Source organism: Atractosteus spatula, chromosome 6 (assembly GCF_055471065.1).
Source record: "Atractosteus spatula isolate fAtrSpa1 chromosome 6, fAtrSpa1.hap1, whole genome shotgun sequence".
NCBI classification, from domain to species: domain Eukaryota; kingdom Metazoa; phylum Chordata; class Actinopteri; order Semionotiformes; family Lepisosteidae; genus Atractosteus; species Atractosteus spatula.
This window is the reverse complement of record NC_142711.1, coordinates 23,843,766-23,852,543: the sequence shown is the minus strand read 5'-3', so window position 1 is coordinate 23,852,543 and position 8,778 is coordinate 23,843,766.

The following is an 8,778-nucleotide window of genomic DNA, read 5'->3' as shown; positions in this document are numbered from 1 at the left end:
TTATAGCCTTATCCACACAAGTTGTAAAGAGGTGTGCAATTTTTGTGGGTCTCTTTTCTCTATGTCACTCACAGGAGCCATTGCAGACTGACCCTCCAGTAATGATTCCTTATCTGTTTACATACTGTATGTACATTCCTACACACCTCCATACAGTACACTTTAAAGAGAAAGGTACAAGTGCATAATATTCATGTGCGTTTTAATTTTCTATGGTGTAGTGACCTCTGCAATCTTAGGAAAGGTTTGCCAAAATTTCACCAGTATGTTGACCAGAGGCTGTAACACCCTCGACCACTGTTACACCACCATTGAAGAGGTGTATCAGGCTGTGCTCCAACCACACTTTGGGAAATCAGACCATGCTTCCGTCTTGCTGCAGTCAGGATACTAGCAGAAACTAAAAGCCTCACCCCCTGCAGAGAGGACCGTGCTGCGCTGGACCAGTGAGGCGGAACAGCTCTCAGACTGCTTAGAATGCACAGACTGGACTGTGATCAAAGACTCAGCCACAGACATCAACGAGTTTGCAGAGACAGTTACACAGTATATCAAATACTGTCTTGATGTTTGAGTTCCAACTAAAAGAATTAAGTCATTCCCCAATCAAAAACCATGGTTAAAAAATAACATTCAAAGCCAAGCTGAAGGAGCGGTCTGTGGCCTTCAACTCTGGAGAGCCTTGGCTCTGCTGCAGCTGTCTGAACAGGAGGAGCTTTCCGAAAGGTGAAGCCACGCAAGGCTGCCAGCCCTGATGGCATCCCCTCCTGTGTTTAAAAGGCATGCAGAGCACAGCTGACCCCTGTCTTCACTGTAATATTTAACATGTCACTATCTCTGTCTACTGTCCCACTGTGCATCAAGAGGACTACTATCGTGCCACTGCCTAAAGCGACCAAGGTGTCATGTCTGAATGATTACTTCTGGTGGCACTCACCTCAGTAGTCATGAAGTGCATGGAAAAACTGGTGATGGGACAATCAACAGTATTGTCCCAGACTCCCTGGACCACCTGCTGTTTGCTTATAGGAATAATAGGTCAGTGGACGATGCTGTCTCACTGGCCCTTCACACCACTCTTGAGCACCTAGACAAGAGGAACATCTATGCCAGGATGTTATTTATTGACTTTAGCTCAGCCTTCAACACATTTATGCCAGGCAGGCTGGTGGTCAAACTCAGGGGTCTGGGCCTGAGCAACTCCATCTGCAACTGGGTCCTGGACTTCCTGACAGGCAGACAACAAAGTGGTGAAGATTGGAAACAAAACCTCATCCCCTCTGATCCTCAACACAGAGCCCCCCCAGGGCTGCTGCCTGAGCCCATGGCTGTATTCTCTATTTACACATGACTGTGTGGCTAGATTTAACAGCAACCACATAATCAAATTTGATGACAACACAGTAATTGGTCTTATCAGCAACAATGAGGAAACCACCTACAGGAGCAAGGTAGCAGAGCTGGTGGAGTGGTGCCACAACAACAACCTCATACTTAACATAGGCAAAACAAAAGAGATTATTGTGGACTTCAGGAGGCATGGAGGATGTCACACACCCATCATCATTCACAGGCCTTCAGTCAAAACTGTCAGCACCTTCAGGTTCCTCGGCCTCCAGATCACTGAGAGGTTGAGCTGGCCAGAGAACACTGATGCCATCCTCACTAAAGCCCACCAGCGCCTTCACTTCCTGAGACAGTTAAGGAAGTGGGGGATGAGAAAGACAACACTCACCAATTTTCACCATAATACCATTGAGAGTGTCCTGAACGGTGGTATTACGGTGTGGTATGGTGGAGCCACAGTACAGGACAGAAAAGCCATACAGAGGGTTGTGAGGTCTGCTCAGAAAATAACTGGGACCGAGCTACCCTCCATCGACAGGATAAATCTCTACTACTGCCACAACCGGGCTCGAGCTATACTTCAGGACCCAATTCACCCTGGTAAAGATCTGTTTTCACCCCTGGGTTCTGGTAGGAGGTATCACAGTATCAGAAAACTGACCAATAGGTTCAGAAACTGTTTATTTCCCAAAGCAGTCCACATCATAAACAACTCAAATAAGCACCTGCCGAAATTAGCACCTGCACTTTAAGGTTCTGCACTGTTTGCACTGTCCTATCTTGGCTGTACTGGCTGTAACGTCTATTGTCTAAATTTATTGTCCATGTCTGTTTGTCTTTTGTGCCTATTTTTTTCTCTCTACTGTTACTGGGTACAACTGAATGAATAAGCATTCCAATACACTTGTTGTATATGGCAAATAAAAAATCTTGAATCTTGAATAGTTCATTTTTTATTGTGTAATGTAATGTACAGACTGCTGTAGGATACCAAAACTCTTTTCCTTTGCAGCTGTAGTCATCTGGGAAAGGTAGACTGGTCACAGTTGTTTCATGTTGATGTCATAGGTGTGTTGGTCACACAGCTATTCCAATAGACTCAAGCCAGCAATAAATGCTGGCCACAGCAGGGCCTCCACATTTTTATTGAGGGCATTCCATTGCAATCCCAAAACTTTCATCACGTATCTGTAGTTTCGTAGATTTCTATGGCGGAACAGAACATTATTGTACCAGCAATGTTTCACTGAGAAGTAATGTTGTCCTTAAACTGAAACATAGCTGTTATTTCATTAAAGCAGATTCTTATCTAAACCATTTCCTTTCTACAAAACCACCAATTAGCATGTGTAGTACAATAAGTCAGATATAGTTTATCAAGAGAAAAATGACATTCATTCAATGACTAATGTCTTAGATATTGTCTGTTGATCAGAAAACAGTGGTTTTGTCTTTCAGATATCAACATTACCCCTGAACGATATCCAAGCATGAAAATCATTTTTACAGTATGTAGATGATAAAACTATTGTCATTCTGAAGACGGGAATTATTCCTTTCTTGAATTCCCTACACTTTAACAACTTCATTCGGAGAAAGATTAAACGGATGGATGAGATAGAATGCCCCTGATAGGTGAGATGACTCTCTACCTTGTAAGATACGGTTTGTCTCTTAAAGAGCTAAAGTCCTTAATTCTCTTGAGATCTGATGATTACTGAAGCAGAACATCTTGTTTTCTGAGTAGGTTTCTCTGTTGCTGTCTTCAGGCATGACATTACCAGCTAGGAAATTATCATTACCCAAACAGTCATATCTTTTTCGTTCTTGAATTAATTAATATTGTGCCTGTATGAATGGTTATTTTTACAGATTCTTAACTTAATTCAGCATATCTAGCTCCACTCAAGTACTAAACACTGCGTACTTGGCATTTTTTAATAAAATCAGATGACATGAAACGTATTTTATCGCAAGGGACTTTACTACTCAAATAATCAACAAACATCTGCTCACATAAATTATATTGAACAAATTAGTTATTAATGTGAAGTTTATGTGGTTGTATTTTCATTGTGCATTTTTATACAGTGATTGTAATGATTAGCATACAAGATAAATGATAAAACAAAAAACATCAACAAAATAGATAGCAGTAAACTGTACACAAATTACTTAAAACATTTAACTAAGTGAAAATATTTTGTTAATTAAAAGTTAATGTAGGAAATAATATAAATGCAATTTTTTCCTGTTTTACTAGTTGAAGCTAGTGAAATGCAACTGTTTGTAACTAAATGCAAACGTGTTGCTGTACATGAAATGGTCTTTATTTTAATGATTGCATAAAGAATTAAAAATTAAAAAGCTTGATAGAAAGTTCAAATATCCAGTTTAGTTTACGATAACCAGAACTTAATGTGAAAATGTACATTTCATATTTGAATACGTACATGCAACCTTGAATTTACCTTTCTTTTAATAGTCAGTGCAGCATAAGTAAGTGCTGTTGTGACAATGCTAAAATGCTAAGTGCAAATACACTACAGTAAGATTTATTTATTTGTGTTTAGTAATATTGGATCTGGTCTTTATCTCGACTTTCACACTTCTACATTTCATACAGTTGGAAATCAAATAAATTCTCACCAATTGGCATACTAACTTTCTTGTGATTTCCAAATATGTTTTACTCCATTTGCTGCAATGATTTATCTTACATCACTGGAGAAAACCAATGTAAATATGGGAATAACTTGCAAACACCAGACAAAAAGGAACCTCAGAAACCAAGAGCTGTGAGACAACATTCCTAACTGCCAGTCTACTTTTCTACCTTTTTTGCTCTTAAAATTTACAATCAAAATTATTTTTCATTCACATTCCCAATTTGGAATAACCAGTTATGTTTGTCATATCAGTGCTTGCAGCTACAAATGCTACAACCACACACAGAGGAGAATAAGGAAGTGTAGGTGGATTTCTCTGACCTGCCCACCTTCGAGCCAGGGGCAGTGTTGCCTTTGGAATTGTCAAAAGCAAAACTGCAGAGTACCAGAGGTTAAGCACCAATTGGAGAAGATTGCATCCCTCACCAGCCACGTAGCAAGTCTACTGACATGGTCTAGTCTCAAGCCTATGATCACAGAGCTCATCCTGTGCTCAGGTGAACACCTTTACCATTTGAACCACTCCATTCAGCCACTTGATTACATTCAAATTTAACACACATTTTGTTGCATGAAGTGGAAGATTAGCTTTCATTGTGTACTCAGTCTTTTGTATTATAACTTTTGTCATTGTTGTTTACATCTCAAAAAAGCCATAATATGAAGTAGCCCTTTAATTACTTGAAATGTTATCGTGGTTTCTGTTGGTCTTTAATTACTTAAAATGTTATCTTGGCTTGTGTGGGATTTGTCCGTAAAAATGGCAGCAGTAATACCACTTCTTTGAAGTTTTCAAAACTAATTAAAAAGAAATCAGCATAGGCTAGGTATACAGCTGTGACCACTGTCATAATAAGAATAAATCTAGTCTTTGTTGTACAAATATAGAGATAGTCAGTACAGGTTTTTGAAAATCTTTGCTCTGGCTATTTACATAAGGAATGTGCTCTTCTTACAACTAGAAGATGAAAATCAACAATAAAGATATGCCAGGACTGCATTATTTTGTCTCCATTATCTAGAGGGAAAATCTGATTGTGTTTATTTTACCCTTTGTTACATGACTAATCTGCTTTATCACTGTGCCAGAAGAACAATATTACATGCTTTTTTATCATGGAAAACGGGTGAACCTGTTAATGGTATAGGATTTTCGAAGTAAATATTGAATTAAAACTGAAATGCAAGTGATAGTTATTTAATTATTTAAATTGCTTGTTTTTAGTTAATATTGAAGACAACATTACAATGATGTAAGCAAAACTGTTTTAATTTTCAGTCCTTTGCATCAGTATTCCTTGCATCTGCAGACATTACAGTGTGTTACTGTATGTATGTTTTTAAACAGACCTCTTGAACCTCAAAATTTTTAAAAAAGTTTTTTATTATTCTTATGATTATTGACATGACAAAACAATGGATAAACTGCTGTAATATTTTTCCATTTTTTGTTTTAGCTGCTAACCAGTAATGCAACATATTACTTTTTATGTCACATTTTTAAGAAGTCATTGGATAAAAAAAGTACTCTTTGCTTCTCTGGTGCTATGTGAATGTGAATCTTGCAGTGTGTTTTATTCATTCAGGAATCAATACCTCCAATGTCCTTCTCAGCTTGCTTTAATAAAAATCCTCAACCTGAAAACGAGCCCATGATCTGATCAGAACCCCATGCTTATCTCAACAGAAAATTAAGAGTAAAAAAAGTCAAGCAAATCTCATTCTTCAACCAAGATGACAGCCTGGCACATTGTTCACAACTAGTTACCCACATCATAAAACTCCCCTTAAGGTCTTTTGTCTTTTAAAAAGGATTCACTAAGCTACAAAACTGCAGACCTCAGCCTCAAAGAAAATTATATATGACAATTGCAAGTTACTTTATTTTTGTTGTCTGGTGGCCACTGCTACCTCCTTCTGTGCATCTAATAATGATCAAACAAATTCAAATGATTGGTACATGCCCTGTGTACTCAATTTCCATATCATTATCATAAAGGAACATGAAATTATCCCTTTAGGGAGAGCAAGAATATGCTATGCACTGTGCATTACGAGACTCAGCAGATGGACAGTGGAATATGTATTTTCTACATTCCTCTGTATGGGTTATCTCTCCAAATAACATTTTAATAAGATGTTCATATTGTACATAAAAAACATACTTCAGTGAATTGTACTTGATTAGAAGTGAAAGTGAGCAGTACTAGTTTTGTTCATAAAACAATGGTAAAAGCTTGAAGTTTTCATATTCAAGGGTGAAATTTAAAAAAATATATATTTTAAAGAGACTGATTATTGTGAAAGGGAATAAATAATGGCTGCTGCTCTCTTTGTATTTTGCTTCTCATGTAAATCTGAATTGCTGTTCTAAATGTGGTTTGACTAGTTTACTGTGAGAAAGCTGTTTATTGGTCACAACATCCTGCAGCCTGTCCTGAAAAATATAGGCCTCAAGCCTGGATTATTTCATAGCTGCCAGTACCCCACAGGACACACGCAAGCACAAGCACATGGGCAAGGTTTAGAGACTCTGAATAACTTACCTTCTATGTCTTTGAAAGGAGATAGGCAGCACTTCCTCTGCACTGAAAGCACTTATATGTTTACTGGATGATTATATTACCAAGGTGAATCATAAGTTACTGAAGTTGGAACAGCAACAGTACTAATGAACTAGTGAACCTAATAATAGCTTTATGTTTTATAGATAACATTTTAATTTGAAAAATCAATCTACAAAATACCACTTACTACAATATCTGTACATAATTTGACTTTTGGTGCTATTAGAAAACCATCTTCCAATGATTCTAATGGTGGCAAAGAAGATTTTCAGTAAAAGTGCACATAAATATTCATATGACTTGTCTTTAATGATGAGAAGAGAATGATGTGTGTTTTGGTCAGTTTTATGCTCTCAATGCCTGAAACCTTATTGATTGTTCTTTGATTGAATTGCCTGTTGACAAAATCCATGTATAGAACAGAAAGAATGTCCTCTCAAGGTGCTCTGTTTTACAAAGAGAGGCAAGACTTTTCTTTCAGATTGTACTGTACATTTATTTCTTCAGCGAGAGCAAGAGTCAAGGCCCAAAAAGGGTGAAATTTTCCATCAGCACAGTTACAGCCAATCCCATTAGACAGCCATTAGGCTGGCCCTCCCACCCCTGCCTATTGTGTTAGCCCACAAAATGGGAGCTTTCATTTCTGTATTGACTACTGGAAACTTAATTGTTGCCACAAATGACTCACATCGCCTTCCTCAGATTAATGACAATCAGCTGTTACTGGTAGTTAGAGATTGTAGAAGCTTTTGGTGGAAGTTTTGTGTAATTCCTTCTTAGGTCCATATTCTAAAACTCTAAAACTCTATCCAAAAATCCCAAAGTTCTATAAGTACGAAAATAATACCAGCTTCCTTTGATGGCCTTTCCATATTTTAATCAACCTTTCATTCTCTGAATGGGTACATCAAACCCTACTCTTGGTATTGTACTAGGTCAGGTCCAACAGAATCAAAAGAAAGTCATTGCATATGAGAGTCATGAAAATTGTCCACTGACAATATGGAACTCTGGTATGTCAAATATTTTGGAATTGCTATGTAGGAGCCAAATTCACCTTGATAACTGATCATAAACCACTCGTTGACTTGTGAAAAACAAAATCCAGTAGACAGTGATCCATCTGGATGCAAAGAAAAATAAGTCTTAGAACTTTACATCACCATGGTGATGCTGCACAAATCATTTAAGAAATCATTCACTCCATTTCAATTTCAGTGAATCATTTCAATATTGATGCTCTTTCAAGAAATCATTCAATTTCACATTCTTCTGCTGACCCCACCACAGAATTTCTGACTCTATTGTTTCTATCCCTATCAAACACTCTTATACAGCATACCAGACAATGTCCTGGATACCATACTAGAAATTAGAGGATATAATTCCAACTCTAAGGAAATGTGTATGTGTTGAGTTTTAGAGAGCTCACTGAATAAACTGACAGAGGAGCTAATGAAAATTAAACTATTGTAAAGTTATACAAAATCACTCATATTGAAAAGGTAAATTTACAAACCAAAGGTCTGAAAAGCTTTCCTAAGTGATTGTACAGGTTATTATTAATAATTCATTTTAAGCATTGACAATAATATTTTTTTTAAATAAAGCTAACAATTCATTCCAACTATAATTTTTGGTTGACGTTAGGACATGACTCAACTCTGGTTGTTATAGTCTTGGCAGTAGTCTTGGACTTGGCTACAACTTTGCTGTAGACCATGATTCTCTTTTCTCTACACCTCTAAAAACTCCCCAGGTAAAAGAGTACATTTGTGAGTGTTTAAGGACTGCATATGTTCATTTTCATGAGAAAGTCCGCAGGTAGGAGAATTAAAGGATTTCTTCTAGAAGGTATTGCTGCTCTCTGGTGGCTGTAGTCAGGCTGGCAGCTACATTTTTCCACTCATAAACACAGGGAACTTATGTTTTGTTGTGATAAGCAATGCAGAACTAGATTACATATATAGAGATTAACTTCACTTTACAACATACTTCACCACAACAGGGGATGTGTAACTAGCATAATTAATAGCTAAACACATCCAACGAACAGTTATGGGGTCATCTGAAAAGTTACCATGCTTTGAAGAATCAGTCAAATTCACTCCATTCTCTCCTACTTTTCTTTCCAAAAGTGACCATACAGTATATTCCCTCTGCCCATGAATATATGTATTCTATGATACAATAAA